The sequence below is a fragment of the Myxocyprinus asiaticus genome, chromosome 31, assembly GCF_019703515.2.
Source record: "Myxocyprinus asiaticus isolate MX2 ecotype Aquarium Trade chromosome 31, UBuf_Myxa_2, whole genome shotgun sequence".
NCBI lineage: Eukaryota > Metazoa > Chordata > Actinopteri > Cypriniformes > Catostomidae > Myxocyprinus > Myxocyprinus asiaticus.
In genome coordinates this window covers 7,832,035-7,849,443 of record NC_059374.1, presented here as the reverse complement: position 1 = coordinate 7,849,443, position 17,409 = coordinate 7,832,035, and the positions used below count along the sequence as shown (strand labels likewise).

The 17,409-nt window shown below is 40.3% G+C and overlaps 1 pseudogene; it reads right to left on the bottom strand.

The window, feature by feature from the left end:
- Positions 1–11,233: 11,233 nt before the first annotated feature.
- LOC127421800 (ribosome biogenesis protein bop1-like) lies at positions 11,234–15,729 on the bottom strand (annotated as a pseudogene).
- Between the last annotated feature and the right edge of the window lie 1,680 nt (positions 15,730–17,409).

The following is a 17,409-nucleotide window of genomic DNA, read 5'->3' as shown; positions in this document are numbered from 1 at the left end:
TGTGGCAGGTCCATACTCAGTGTAACTGTGTGTGTATCTACGTTCGTTACGTTACAGGTGGACCACTACTAGAATTAAGGAACTCAGCCCTAAAACAAAAAAAAGTTTTGGTGATTAAATCCCGAGGATCGCAGGCTGCAGTCGACTATTCATTTTCGAGAGGAATCATTTCAGCTGCAAAAAGGTAAGTAATTTAATTTATTTAATGTTCAGTCTACAGTATTGTTTTATATTTTAAATGTCAAGAAGAAAATATGATTTTTATATCTTTAAAACAGTAGTTGTGATGGTTTGCGATGAGAACGTATAACGTCAGAAAACCCATTCAGTCCTGGAGATACAAAGCTGTGTTGAGTGTTGATGTCTCTTAAGAATAACATTCTTTAAATTTCAATATCTTATTTTTTTTTTTATTAGAAAAACTGATGAGCCGTATTCAATGCACTGCAATGTTAGCTAATGAAATAATTTTGAGTTATCTTGCATTTTGTAATTAATTAATTAATTCCTTAATTACATTCAGTTTACTTCTGCACTATATCCTATGCATGAGAAAGTTGAATTTTGTATGTATTATTTGATGTTTGCTCAAATTCAGTCAGTAAATTCCTCTTTTTCAACGAGTGGTTAAAAGAACCAGTTCATAGGAGTCATCTTTGTCAGACTATGCTGGTGGCGCTGTCTGATTTGATTCACTTAACCGTTCAAAAGAGTCATTTGCTTATGAATTGAACTACATTAAGCACGCTGTTGTTGCATTACACCCACGAAGACAACTCAATAGGAATATGTGCAATATGAAATGAAAAAATGATTTATTTTGTTGTGGAGCTCTGAAACTGAAATTTTGGACATTGGTTCTGCAATAGCACACCAAAAACCTGACTTTAAATACCTCACATAAATACCAACTTTAAATACCAACAAATCCTGGTGTGATCAGAGGAACGTACATTCTATAAAGTCTTTTTGCTCTCCTGATCTGGAATTTTTCATGCTTCTGTGTCAACCATTCTGGCTACCGAGGGAATTCACAACGGTCATTATCACAGCTGTATGCATCCCCACACCATACTTTTTATGATCGTGTAGGTTCTACTGGTTGTTTAGATCAGTGTCACTATCAGAAATAATTAATAATTATTTCTTTAGTTATTAATTAATATTTAAATAAAATAATAGAATCTAACTCATTAAAGCCTCATACAGGGCACCAGTAAATGTAGTGCGCTACGTTCAGGAGCGGGTTTGGTTATTAGCAATAATTAATAATTATCAAAGATAATTATCAATTATTAAAATCAATAGAACATTGATTTGAATCAATGTTAGCTCTTTTAATTTCACATCAACAATCAAAGATAACTATCAAATTCAATAAAATATTAATTATTATCAAAGATAATCATTAATTATTAAAATCAATGGAACATTGATTAGAATTAATACTAGCTTATTGATCCTTCAAATTCAACAATCATCAAAGATAATTATCAATTATCAAAATCAATAGAATATTAATAAGGATTAATATCACCGGGGCACCAACCTGGAATTAGGGACTAATAACCAGACAGTATAACAGTCTCAATATTAGATTGTTCTCTTAAGAAAATCGACATTCAAAAGGAAACAATGAAGGCTTGAATCCGAGCACTGACATCCCCTGCCAACATTTGACACAGGTGTATGCAAACCAAACCAAAACACTTCTCTTTGAAATATAACAAAGTTTATTTATGCAGTAATATCAATTAATAATCAATACAATGCAGTCAATAAAATTCCAACTTAAAACTACAAACTAAACAGTGACATGATTAGATATGGTAACCAAAATAATCCTATAACACATGAGAGGAAGATGTGTGTATGTGTGTGTGTGTGTGTGTGTGTGAATGGGTGTGTGTGTAAGGAGTGATGCGCAAAATGGCGGAAGTGACTCTTGTGGATAGTACGTCATGTGAGATTTCCGGCCAGAGAATATGGCCGCGAATGTGGGCGGAGAGAAGCCGGTTAATGGCGTCTGCCCGTTTACCGCGTGTCTCCACTTGTACGATAACTTAGGGACAAAGCTAAGCTTTGTGCGAGAATGTTTGTAAGGGGTCGCGCGTGTGTGTGGTTAGTACGAGAGAGAGAGAGAGAGAATAAAGTGCCGGCACCAAAGCCGGTTTCACGATCGTGGGAGAGAAAGCAGCTGTTAGTTTATCACTCAGGGACGCGGTGGATGGCTCGTAAACTGTCCCGCGCTCTTTGGTTCTTTAATGGATAAACTCAGTGTGCCGGTCTCACCTGCGATGGCGGAAATACACAACAGCCCAATGTGGTTGGACTACAACACAGCGGATCTCATTCGTGATAACAGTACATTACAGTAATACCTTGAGTATTATTAGCAGCAATGAGCGGACTCGGCGGTCCATAAACTGTACAAGCAATAACCTTGATACACAAGAATAATATAATATTCTATCTCTGCCCAGACGTAAACCTCTTACTTGAATCGCATGAGGACGCAGGTAGAATGTGTGTTCATCCGTCGTTTAACTCCGACTCGGTTCCTCTATGCTCGGGTGATGACGGGAGGCTGTTTCCTCGCTCTGTCAGCTGGTGGTACGGCTGCTGATTCTCGGCGGGCTGGCGGAGAAATCAGCGACTCAACTTGATTGAAGATGGAAGAGAAATCTTCTTCTCTTCACTTCTGCAGGCAAACGGATGAAGATGTGGATTGCTCAGCAGTCTCCTTCGGATCTGTTAGAGTGTTCGGTGGAAAACAGAGTAATCTCAACTCATCCAGCGAGATGGAGATTGTATGACCACAGTTTCAAGTCAGATGTTACTTCCTTGTGCCACAAGGCTACACCTGAGAGCAGCGATGAGCTGTGTCTACACATGGCGAGCAAAGTTGCTGGAAGCAATGCCCAGATGGATCTCAGAAGTATTTCTACTCCCGATGACATCATGGTTGAGGGGCGTTCTGTCATGTGCCTCATCCAATAGGAGTTGAGAGTTCGATCCTATAGTGAGCAAGGCTTCATGGGATTTGTAGTCTGTTTTGGACACACAACTGTGTGTGGGCCTCAGTCAGGCTTTTTACGACTGTGTTAGGCCTGCCTTTGTCTTATATCTGAATACATGAAGCCCAACGATCGTTTAGAGGGAAATAACACTGCCCTCGCAGAGAGAGCTCTCGCGGCCAAAGCTACAGGGGTTTGTTCACTCTCTGTCTCTGTAGTGGATGTAACCCGATCCTTCCGATGGGTGAATATTCATAAAGCTGGGCTGCGTCATCAGAGCTTGCACGCAACAACTGGCTGCTATTTTTACAGATATTTTCAACCTTTCCCTCTCTTTGTCTGTAGTCCCCACATGCTTTAAAACATCCACCATTGTGCCTGTACCAAATCAATCCAAAATCACATGCTTAAATAACTGGCATCCTGTTGCTCTGACCCCCATCATCAGCAAATGCTTTGAGAGACTAATCAGAGATGATATCTGCTCTGTGTTGCCTACTTCACTGGACCCATTGCAGTTTGCTTACCGCAACAACCGCTCCACTGATGATGCCATTGCATCTACATTACACACTGCTCTCTCCCACTTGGAAAAAAGAACACATATGTGAGAATGCTGTTTGTAGGCTACATCTCAGCATTCAACACCATAGTGCCCTCCAAGCTTGATGAGAAACTCCGGGCTCAGATAGAATTCAGATAGAAGACAAAGGTTGGCCTAACACAGTCGTAAAACCTGACTGAGCCCCACACACTCTGACATAAATCTTACTGATAAAAACCACACCAAAATCAAACAAAGGGAGTCCAAAACAGACTACAAATCCCATGAAGCCTTGCTCACTAAAGGATTGAACTCTCAACTCCTATTGGATGAGGCATACGACAGAACACCCCTCAACCATGATCTCATCAGGAGTAGAAATACCTCTGGGATGCTTCCGGGATTTGCTTCCAGCAACTTTGCTTGCCGTGCATAGACGCAGCTCATCGCTGCTCTCAGGTGTATCCTCGTGGCATAAGGAAGTAATGTCCGACTTGAAACTGTGGCCATACAATCTCCATCTCGCTGGACAAGTTGAGATTACTCTGTGTTCCACCGAACACTCTAACGGATCCGAAGGAGACCGCCGAGCAGTCCGCATCTTCATCCATTTGCCCGCAGAAGTGAAGAGATAAAAGATTTCTCTTCCATCTTCAATCAAGTCGACATCGCTGATTTCTCCGCCAGCCTGCCGAGAATCAGCAGCCATACTGACCGCCAACAGAGCGAGGAAATGGCCTCCCGTCATCACCCGAGCCTCGAGGAACCGAGTCGGAATTAAAGGATGGATGAACACACATTCTACATCCTCATATGATTCAAGTAAGAGGTTTACGTCTGGGCAGAGATAGAATATTATAGTGTGTTATTCTTGTGTATCGAGGTTATTGCTTGTACAGTTTACGGATCGCCGAGTCCGCTCATTGCTGCTAATAATACTCAAGGTATTACTGTAATGTACTGTTGTCACGAATGAGATCCGCTGTGTTGTAGTCCAACCACATTGGACTGTTGTGTATTTCCGCCATCGTGGGTGAGACCGGCAAACTGAGTTAATCCATTAAAGAACCAAAGACCACGGGACGGATTACGAGCCATCCACCGCGTCCCTGAGTGATAAACTAACAGCTGCTTTCTCTCCCATGATCGCGAAACCGGCTTTGGTGCCGCCACTTTACTCTCTCTCTTTCTCTCTCTCGTACTAACCACACACACGCGCGACCCCTCACAAACATTCTCGCACACACTTTTGGCTAGTAGATAACTTAGTGATAAAGCTCAGCTTTGTCCCTAAGTTATCGTATAAGCGGAGACACATGGTAAACGGGCAGACACCACTGACTGGCTTCTCTCCGCCCGCATTCGCGGCCATATTCTCTGGCCGGAAATCTCATGTGACATACTCTCCACGAGAATCACGTCTGCCATTTTGTGCACATCCCTCCTTACACACACACACACACACACACACACACACACACACACACGCACATTCTCTCTCACACACACACACTCACCTTCCTCTCATGTTTTATAGGATTATTTTGGTTACCATATCTAATCATGTCACTGTTAGTTTGTAGTTGTAAGTCGGAAGTTTATTTACTGCATTGTATTGATTTTTAACTGATATTACTGCATAAATAAACTTTGTTATATTTCAAAGAGAAGTGTTTTGGTTTGTTTTGCATACACCTGTGTCAAATTCTGGTAGGGTATGTTAGTGCTCGGATTCAAGCCTTCATTGTTTCTTTTCCAAAAAACTCTATATTCTTCGGATGTCAATTTTCCTAAGAGAACAATCTAATATTGAGACTGTTATACTATCTGGTTATTAGTCCCTAATTCCAGGGTGGTGCCCCGGCGATATTAATCCTCATTATTATGCTATTGATTTTTGATAATTGATAATTATCTTTGGTGATTGTTGAATTTGAAGGATCAATAAGCTAGTGTTAATTTTAATCAATGTTTCATCGATGTTAATAATTAATGATTATCTTTGATAATTGTTGATTTAAAGGATTAAAAAAAGCTAACACTGGTTCTCATCAATGTTCTATTGATTTTAATAATTAATAATTATCTTTGATAATGATTAATTATTGCTAATAACCAAACCCGCTCTTGAACGTGGTGCACTACATTTAATGGTGCGCTGTGTGAGGTTTTAATGAGTTATATGAGTTTAGTAATTTAAATATTAATTAATAATTAAAGAAAAATTTATTAATTATTTCTGATAGTAACACTGATCTAAACAACCAGTAGAACCTACATCACTGACCCTCAACACTGGTGCCCTGCAGGGCTGTGTTCTCAGCCCACTACTGTATTCCCTGTACACACATGACTGTGTGGCAACACATAGCTCCAATGCCATCATTAAGTTTGCTGACGATTCGATGATGGTAGGTCTGATCACTGACAATGATGAAACAGCCTACAGAGAGGAGGTGCACACTCTGACATGCTGGTGTCAGGAGCACAACCTCTCCCTCAGTGTCAGCAAGACCAAGGAGCTTGTGGTGGACTTCAGGAGAAAAGACAGAGAACACAGCCCCATCACCATCAATGGAGCACCGTTGGAGAGAGTCAGCAGCTTCAAGTTCCTCGGTGTCCACATCACTGAGGAACTCACATGGTCCGTCCGCACTGAGGCCTTTGTGAAGAAGGCTCACCAGCATCTGTTCTTCCTGAGACAGCTGAGGAAGTTTTGAATGAACCACCATTGAACCATATAGCACTGTAGAGAGCATCCTGACTGGCTGCATCACTGCCTGGTACGGCAACAGCACTGCCTTCAACCGCAAAGCCCTGCAAAGGGTGGTCTGAACTGCCAGACACATCAACGGAGGTGAGCTTCCCTCCCTCCAGGACATATATACCAGGCGGTGTGTGAAAAAAGCTCGGAGGATCTTGAGAGACTCCAGCCACCTGAGCCATGGGCTGCTCTCACTGCTACCATCAGGCAGGCGGTATCACAGCATCAGGACCCGCACCAGCCGACTTCATGACAGCTGCTTCCCCCAAGCAATCAGCCTTTTGAACTCTTGATCTCTCACGATCAATATACATCAGCACTGCAATTTATTAATCGTATTATCTCACACTGGACTGTCATAAATTATATTCTCTCTTAATAACACACTGGCAACTGACTATCAACCGACAGCCTGAATGTCAATACAGCACATACAACCTACTGTATATTTTATATATACTATTTTTATTGTATACTGTGTATTCTATATTGTGTGTATTGTATACTGTACATTGTATATTATTATTTGTATATTGTGTTGTAATTATGTGTATATTAGATATGTAAATTGTGTTGTGTAAATCTGATGTTTATTGTAAATTGGTATGTCTCATCACTGTCATGACTGCTATGTTGCTCAGATCTGCACCCAAGACTTTTACCCACTGTTGCACTTGTGTATATGGTTGAGTGACAATAAAGGGATTTGATTTGATTTGATTTGATTTGATTTGAACATAAACTAAAGTTTAATCATATGATGGTGCATGTAAATGTGGCCATTGTATAATCTGGATGCACTGTTTGGAATCTGACACTAAATCTTTTTTACAGATCTTTTAAACTGTTGCATAAACTCTAGCAACAACATTGATCAAATATATAGGCGCTGATTCTGGGTCAGGTTCTCCATATTGTACACACAATTTACATTCTCACGCTGTCACAGAAGTCAATTCAATATACATTAATGTTTACTGTAGCCTACATAAGATGATGGGGCCACATCAGCTATGTTTTTATTTACAACTATAATGGCAAGCAAGAAAATATACAAATATACAAAAATACATATTTTTTTACATTTATGATTACTGAGATGAAGTATTACTGATTTTGCTTAAACATAGTGTGTTGGTTTGGCATTAATAGATTTGTGTGTGCGTGTGTGTGTCATTTCTTCCTCCACAGTCAACACCACTCTGTGGAAACAGAGCTCAGCAGCCACCTGAAGTCAGTGCCAGTAATTAAGTGGGTGTAGGCCAAAATTATATGTCATATATATGTATGAATGGTTTACATTAACCACTTGCTGTAGTAATAAGGAAGAAATATAGCTAACAATAACAATACTTTATTTTCCTTAAGGTCCATACCCACCACAGCCTCAACAGACTCCATTACACTGATGCCAAAGGACTCATCAGACCCCTACTCCTTAAGTTATTGTCTGTAAGTATGTTTTAATTTATCAGCAGTATGTACTTGAGCATATAAAGTCAAGTTCAAACTGCCCCAAAGAATGCCAACAAACTGAATTGTTGAGGTTTGTTTGATCAATGTGGTAATCCCGTCATTGTTTGTTGGAGTCTGTTTTTGCCGACTGAAAATGTTCAGTCAGCGTTTGTCGGGTTTGGGAAATTTGATATAATTTTTTGACACCCTGATGTAATCTGACGTCATCACGAACCCTCACCATGATGATGAGATAAGCGTTCCTGACAACTCTAAAGAAACAAAACTGCTTGTGCAGTCATATATTCACAGTTACAGTTGGAGACATATAAAAATTTTTTTTTACAGTATCCAAGGTATAATAATTAATAATAATAATTGTATTTATTTATCACATGTTATACATTTGCACATATACAGTGAAATTCTTTTTTTCACATATCCCAGCTAAGCTGGGGTCAGAGTGCAGGGTCAGCCATGATACAGTGCCCCTGGAGCAGATAGAGTCAAGGGCCTTGCTCAAGGGCCCAACAGTGGCATCTTGGTAGTGCTGGGGCTTGAACCCCCAATCTGATCAGTAACCCAGAGCCTTGACCACTGAGCCACCACTGCCCCCCATGACCATTCACCTAGTGGTTGACCAATATGGGTTTTTCAGTGGCCGATGCTGATAACTAGAGAGCTGGGTGGCCAAAAGGCCGGTATAATGCAGATATTAAAGAAATGTAACACAGAATTTAAAAATAGTAAATAAGACATATAATATAACACACATTTATTGCACATTATATTTATATAATATATTCTTTGGCTTGTTTAAAAATAGTTTATTTGATTTATTTGAAATAATTAAAAGAACAGTTTTAAGTCTAACCTTGTATTGTTCATCTGATCGAGGTTGATATGGGTATTACAAAGTAATTAGCAGTTACTTTTCAGACAGAGAAATTAGTACAGTTATCTAATTACACTGTAGAAGATGTAATTAGTAATTAAGTTAGTAACTTACTGAACACTGGCAGTGATATGGAACTCTAATGTAGGCTAAGAAACTGGGAGCTACTTCAGCCAAGCAGTTATTGAAAAATAATCAACACCTTAGAACAGTGTTACCCAATCCCGTTCCTGTAGCACCTGCAACATAATGGGCAGTTTTGAAAAAATGTTGTCTCTGAGAGGCTTGAGTTATAAAATTGTGCAGTAGCCAGTGTATCCCATTGCTGTCAGAAGTTAATGTCATTGATTTTTCTAGAATGCATTAACATCAAGAGCAACAAATTCCAAAATCAAGACAGTAATGAAAAGGTGGCTGCAGTTGGCTTCAGACCGTGAAGGAGAACGGAAGAGGTGCAACAAGGAGTTGAAACTTGCCCTTGCTATACACTCACACACGTAAAATTCTAATTGATAACAAATAATCTGTTCTACATGTTAAATACATGTAAGTTCATTTATGCCATTGTTGTGTATGCATTGTTTTTAAAACAAATGTAATGTAATTCTTGTAATTTTATGAACTTTTTGTACCAAACTTTTTGTAACTTAAAAATGAAAATGAAAAATCATTAAACTAATCTGCTCTGCATTGTATTAAAAATTGGTGAATTAAACAAAAATAAAAATCATTAATTTAAACTGCTTTATTTTTGTCATTTTATTTGAATATGACAGCTTTTCAGAATCAGAATCAGAATGAGCTTTATTGCCAAGTATGCTTACACTTACAAGGAATTTGTCTTGGTGACAGGAGCTTCCAGTGTACAACAATACAAAAACAATACAAAAACAGCAGCAAGACATAGATAATTGTGTGGCATTCGCAGGCCATATCTGGACCGGATGTGGCCCACACCAGTTTCTCCTTTAATTTACACAATGTGGGCCACATCTGTGCCAGAGCCATTCATTTAATAATCTCTGGGCTAAATCCGGGCCACACTCATCATTTCTACTCACAATAGTGCATGGGCCAGATGTGGCCCACATCCATTAGCTCTGCTCAGTTTACGGTGTGTGGGCCAGATCTGGGCTGAGGACCCATGCGTATACTGGGCCAGAACTAAAGCAATTATGTGGCCCACAAGTGGGCCAGACAAATTTTGCTATCTGGGTAGTAACTACTAGGGACATTTATATTGACGGTAGATATTTACATGACTTCTCCATTACTTTTTAAGATGTATGTTATTAATTTCCATTACATTTTCATACCAGGAAATCATAATTAAAAATTCCCTGATATTTTCAGGTTATCCATGACCATGGCAATCCTGTAGGAAGGACAAGGAAAAGAGAGCCCAAACTTTTCCTATATGAAACAAAGACTTAAATTAATGCAAAAAGATTCATTAGTGTGGTGGCATGAATCTGCATGTAAAGTATGTGAATGTAAAGCCTTTTATATGCACTAAAGAGTCTCTTTTGTGCTGTAATTCTTTATACAGCCACCCATCTGACCTGATAAGCATTAATATTAGTGAAAGATACACGCTTCACCATTGATTCAGACATCTTGGAGAAGGAAAATTGAAAAAGTGAGTTAAAGAGGAAAAGCAGAGAAATAAACATTGAATTGAAAAGAGCAAAACAAATAAGGGTGCTTTCACACTACCACTTTTGATGCGCACCCGGGGTCGAATGACGTCAAAATTCAGTTTGTTTGGATAATGTGAACGCTGTTCTGGAAAAACTCAGGTGCACACCCGCGAACCGCACCCGGGTCCACTTGAAAAGGTGGTCTGGGGTACAGTTCATGTGAACTCTGCTACAGTTCACTGCTTATATAAGGGTGACTTCACACTTGGCAGGTCTGGTTCAATTAAAACGAACTCTGGTGCGATTTCTCTGTTAGTGCGGTTCATTTGAACAAGTGTGAATGCTGCCATCTGAACCTTGGTGTGCACCAAACAAGAGGACCGAGATCCCCTGAATAGTGGGTCTCGGTCTGCTTCCAAATGAACTCTGGTGCGGTTCGACTGATATATGAATGCAGCATGGACCAAAGATGTCTAAACGGTTTTATTTAAAATTCTGTTTCCAAGGATAAGTGGTTGGATTTGATTTGCTGTGGGGCACCAACAGCCCGACACGGAAACGGGCCTTCCTGAGCGCTCACGGTTTTGGGTTTTGAAACCAAACCTGTCTCTTTTTACAATGTCAGTTACACTGGACTACAGTCCTATGGGAATCTAGACATGGCTGGAAATATTTTCTTGAAACATAAAAAAAGCAAAACATAGCTCTACCACATATTATAATGACTTGTTCAATATCAGATCAGGCACTTGATTTCTGCCAGCAACATCTTGATGTCTTCAAGGAGCAGAGTGTTGGATTCATCTTGAAATGTTCTAAAAGCTCATTCAGTCTTAACTGGTGTGTGATTTCTGGTTTAGAAAGTTGAGGTCGTAGCTCCTGGCGGAGAGAGGTTTTTGTAAGCCACGGACTCCATTTCTAGGTAAAGAAATGGACTGTTCTGTCAGCCCCAGAAGAGAACACCCAGGGTTGGGTCGGGTGAAAGGTCACGTTGAGGACTCCCAGGTCATGAGTGATGGTACGACCCTTCAGAACTTTCACAGGAACAATCAGAGGATCCTGAAGCAGATCATTGTAGACCATCTCGTGACAGACGATAACGCTGTCATCATCAGAACTGGATGCAAACAGCGGATGGTGTCTGTGGTAAGCCATGCCCCTCAGAGCCTTCTTGTGGTGTCGGAGAACATTGTAAAGGCTTTGTGGACAGGTCCAGATCGAACCAGGCCAGATGACAGTTGTAGCTGCTACAGATCACATTGTCACCTCCCGGGTGAGTGGCCATGCTGGAGATCCATTTGCAGTTGGCCAGCAGTTTCTTGGTGAGCTCCTGTTTGATGAGGTTGTACACACGTAAGGGGTTCTGCATCCGCCGTTTGCTCACCTGATGAATCACAACCTGCAGATTGCTGCTGTTGTCGGGCATCAGGCATGCCAGGTAATCTCCCTTCACGTGCCACGTTTCCTGCCTTACAGCCTAAGGGTGTTTGAGGTTGAGGCAGTGACCCTGCTCGTGACCTTCGCCCTCTGAGATAGACCACTGCACATGCTGGTCTTTCACTTCCACTGGCCCCTCAAAGGATGAGATCAGCTGATCCATAGCATTTCACACCAGCCGGTCACCCAAACCAGGGTTCATGAGGAGTACAGTGTCATCATAGCTGACTACAACCAGAAAGACGGAAGGATTGGAATTCCAGGCCACGGCCTTTATGGCTCCACCCACCTCCACAGTCTTCAGGCAGCGCACTGTGCTGACCTCCCAGAAACGCACCATGCAATCATCAGAGCTGGATACGAGCCACTGTCCACTCGGAGAGACACTGATGCTTCAAACCAAACTAGAGTGTCCACGATATACCAGAGACTGTGTGGTTGGGAATGGCTGCAGGTCTTTTGGTTTGGGCAGGTGAACTTCTGCGGCAGGAAACTCAACTTCCTGTCCTCTGGATCCTGTTGCTCCCATGCCAGCCTCTCTTCCTCTGACAGCAGGTACTCTGCAAGAGGGTTGTATGACTCTTCGTGTCCAGGAAGTCTCATTTTGGGCGCAGGGATGTGTATTTTGTAGGCGTCCCAGGATGCTGTTTGGATCCTCCTTGGCCCACAGATCATATTGGGGTGGTCTACTTGGGCCTGCATGGTTTGATCCAACCCATTTTAATAGCATGGACTAACTTCCTGACCTTTTCTTTCACGATGAGTGACGGAATAAAGCATTGTTTGTCCTGAGGCCTGTTAGTGACCAGGTGAATCATCACTTCATTGGAGAAAAAGTCAAATGCAGGCTCGTATTCATTGAAGTTGACGTCACTGAACTTGCCCTCCTGCAGACGGTGAACAAGGTCGACCTGCTCGTTGGACAAGTGGATATCTGTGCCAGTTATCTTGTCTTGGACAGTATGCCAGTAATCAGGATTCTCCATCTTGTCCAGAAACTCATCCAGCTCATCTTTGTTCCTGATTGGCTTAAAGATCTTCTTGCCATCCAGGTCATATGCGATGTGGGGATAATCTTTGTACCACTCCATGGGAATGTTGCCCACTGTGTTACGGATGTCCTCCTCATCTGACGTATCATGCTCATACTCATCCACCTGTAAGGGAATCTTGAGGCCGCTGTCTCTGTCTGACACCACACTCTCTTTACCTCTGCCCTGTACTGCAGATTTGGTATTATTCTTCTTCTTTTCCTTTGAATTTTGGCCATCGGACTTAGGTTTACTGACATCCTTGTCAAACAGCTGAACGTCTCCACTGACTTACTTCTTGTTTTCTACATCCGAGCTCTTTTCTTCAGAAACATCCTCATCCTCCTCCTCTTCATCACTGTCACTACCTGATTCTTCAAGTCCAGAGAAGACGCTCTCCTCACTATCCGACAGATCAGCCTCATCTTCATCATTGTCATCTAGATGAGCATCTTTACTGCTGTCCTTGTCAAAGATGGGCAGCTTTTTGTCTTCATTCTCCTCTATATTTCTCTTTTTGCTCTTTAATTTATTTATTTAAATAATATGATGTGAAAACAAACCAGTGCGGGCAGCGGGAGGGGGAGGAAATTAACTCTGGTTCGGTCCAAGCACTCAAACCAAGTGTGAAAGCACCCTAAAATGGCCTCAGTTTTATACAAAAAGCTATCGTAATTATCGTAAACACAGAAATACTACAGAAATACTACAATAAATAAGATTTGCTATCTTAATGTTTTCCAAAAAAACATAAACATTGTAAATATGGTGCTGTGTATGGCTCATGTTTACAGGGTAAATGTCTATGTATTTAAGGGAGGGAGGGAAGGGGCTAATATTTAAGGATGATTGGAGGCACAAACAGAGACGGTTTTTTTATTTTAGTTTTATTTACTGTTGATTGGAATTGTAATAAAATATTTCAGCACCTGGTTCCTGACAATCTACCAGCTTTTATTAATTCAACAATAAATTCTCTGGTTCAATATTCACATATTCAGAATTTTCTGGAAATTTATAGTTGAACAGGGCAAACATATATCACACCTGAATGTTTTACTGGAGCTGCACCCTCATCTTATCTGATCACACACAAAAACTATCTAAAAACAACTATGACTTCTTTAATTTAATTCAAAATTTTTCTTCACGCATAACCAAATGTAGACAGTGTCCTATAATAATGTGCTATAATAAAAAAGCACATTCAAAACAAAACACATGGGTCAGTATTATTCAATACTAAAATAAATATCTATGAGAAACCGAGAAAAGACAATTAACGTTTTTGTGTATTCACAGGTTCTTAAATGGTTGTTTGATTTGTAACAGTTTAAATCCCTGAGGACAGGATGACCTTTGATAGTGTCTGTGTTTGTGTGTCTGCTGTCTAGTTTTAGTACAGAGACACTTTTCAAACAGACATATTGATTCAAGATGTTTATGCATGTAATAATCTTTTCAATAATTCACGGTGCCACTTACACAGCTGTAAATCAATGTATGCACTCTCTCGTCTGTCAATGTATTTCCCTTTCTCGTCTGTCAAATACAGCCCTTCATCAGACTTGTTCAAACTTTTCTTCCATCCTCTATCTACATCTATCCATCTCTCTCTCTCTCTCTCGTCGAAGAAGAAGAAGAAGAAGAATAAAAGCTGTTTCATGTTGCTGCACAAATAGACAGAACAACAATCCCCTGTGTAGCCGATCTAGGCAGGTGGATGCTGGGGTGGAGGTAGGTTTCAGAGAACTTAAGAACCAGCTTAACTGCAAAAATGAAACATTTAAATGTTAGAAAAAGAGAGAGATGCATGTTGTTGTGCTACCCAATAACAAGTCAGAGGACCAGTCAGCTTACGCCATACAAGCCAGTTGCCTTAACATGTCACTTGTGAGGGAGCTGATTGGCTAACAGATAGTCAAAGAACCTATCAGTTTGTGCCACAGAGTTGCATAGCTGAACTTTGGTAATTTATCTCTGTTTAGTATGTAATGCAAAAGTTAAATAATTAAAATAATAATAATAATACATTAATTTTAAATTTAGTTTTTTAACCTACTGTATTTGCCAGTGTGCATGTCCCAATTCATTACCATTACATTTTAATGAGTTATATAGAGGAAGAAAAAAATCCACCTGATTTTGCTTCGACTGATAGCATGTTGTATCAGCAGGGTCAGAGAGTCGGGTTCTCATCCCGTGTTAAAACCAGGAAGTAATGTGAATTATAGGTTCCATTATTTCAAGATTTAAATTTTACCCCAGTGATGGTTAGGTTTTGGGTTGGGGTTTGTGGGTAGACTTGAAAAAATATGCATTTCTCTTCACTGTATTACATCCTTAACAACTCGTTTTTGGCACCCCTCTCTGGACATTTCACTGGGAAACTGCAGAACACACGTGCCCATACAAAATCACTTTAGCCACTGGGGGCAGTAGTTAGAATATCTAGAAGTGCAGTCCATGTTTTGCTCAAGAACTGTCACCAAATTCACAGTGAGATCAGTCTGCTATATTAAGTAGGTCTATATTTTTGTTTTTGTCTATTTTCTTCTATTAAATTTCATGTTGCAGTAATAAATAAAAAAAAACTAGGGCTGTCACTTGTTTAAAATTAATTACATTAAACGTTGATTTATTAATTAATCACAATTAAAGACACACATCACTAATTGCAGTGAAAGGCCCCCAAATAAAATGTATTCAATAAATAATGATTGAATTATAAATAATTATATTTAAATAACTATAAATATAATATATATATATAATAAATAGAATAATTTATATCATTAAATACAATACATTATTGTGGCAGATGAGTAAAGCATTAATAAGGCAATTTAAAAGTGTCTATAGAAGGCAACATGCATTGTTTATTACCTTATCATTGAAGCCTATCATTGACCCACAGTCCACAGTTGGAGTGTGCAATAAAGCCATTATCTGTATCTGTATCTTTATCAAGGCTCCTTGCTATCCTGAATGAAATAAGTCAACCCTGAAGTCTCTACGGTGTTCTGTTGCAGAGGTATGTGATTTGTTACTTGGTTGCTAGGGTAACCCCATCTGGTTGCTATGCAGTTACCAGGGTGATACTTATCACGCCTCCTTTCCATCCTGAGTGAAATAAGTCAACCCGGATTTCTCTATGATATTCTGGTGCAGAGATATGTGATTTGTTATTTGGTTGCTAGGGTAACCCCATCGGGTTGCTAGGCAGTTATCATGGTGTACATATCAAGGCTCCTTGCAATCCTGAGTGAAATAAGTCAACCTTGAAGTCTCTACGATGTTCTGTTGCAGAGATATGTGATTTGTTACTTGGTTGCTAGGCAGTTACCAGGGTGATACTTACAAGGCTCCTTGCTACTCTGAGTGAAATAAATCAACCCTGAATTCTCTACAATATTCTGGTGCAGAGATATGTGATTTGTTACTTGGTTGCTAGGGTAACCCTCCATGGTTGCTAGGCAGTTACCAGGGTGATACTCAAAAGGCTCCTTGCTATCCTGAGTGAAATATGTCAATCCGGAAGTCTCTATGAAATTCTGGTGCAGAGATATGTGATTTGTTACTTGGTTGCTAGGGTAACCCCATATGGTTGCTAGGCAGTTACCAGAGTGATACTTTATGAGGCTCCTTGCTATCCTGAGTGAAATAAGTCAACCCGGAAATCTCTACGACGTTCAGGTTCGTAGATATGTGTTTTGTTACTTGGTTGCTAGTGTAAGCCCATCTGGTTGCTAGACAGTTGCCAGAGTGATACTTAAAAAGGCTTCTTGCTATCCTGAGTGAAATAAGTCAACCCGGAAATCTCTACGACGTTCAGGTTCGTAGATATGTGTTTTGTTACTTGGTTGCTAGTGTAAGCCCATCTGGTTGCTAGACAGTTGCCAGAGTGATACTTAAAAAGGCTTCTTGCTATCCTGAGTGAAATAAGTCAACCCAGAAGTCTCTACGATGTTCTGGTGCAGAGATATTTGATTTGTTACTTGGTTGCTAAGGTAACCCCATTTGATTGCTAGGCAGTTACCAGGGTGATACTTACAAGGCTCCTTGCTTTCCTGAGTGAAAAAAGTCCCAGAAGTCTCTACAATGTTCTGGTGCGTAGATATGTGTTTTATTACTTGGTTGCTAGGGCAAGCCCATGTGGTTGCTAGACAGTTACCAGAGTGATACTTAACATGGCTCCTTGCTATCCTGAGTGAAATAAGTCAGTCCGGAAGTCTCTATGATGTTCTGGTGCGGAGATATGTTATTTTTTACTTGGTTGCTAGGGTAACCCCATCTGGTTGCTAGGCAGTTACCAAGGTGATACTTAACATGGCTACGTACCATCCTGAGTGAAATAAGTCAATCCAGATGTTTCTATGATTTTCTGGTGTAGAGATATGTGATTTGTTACTTGGTTGCTAGGGTAACCCCATCTGGTTGCTAGGCAGTTACCATACTTAACATGGCTCCATGCTATCCTGAGTGAAATAAGTCATCCCGGAAGTCTCTAAGACGTTCTTATCCTGAGATACCCATCTTAGTGATTTTGAATGGAAGTCAATGGTGTTTGGTTGCTAGGGTGCTCTAAATGGTTGCCAGGGCATGGCTAAGTAGTTCCTATGATGA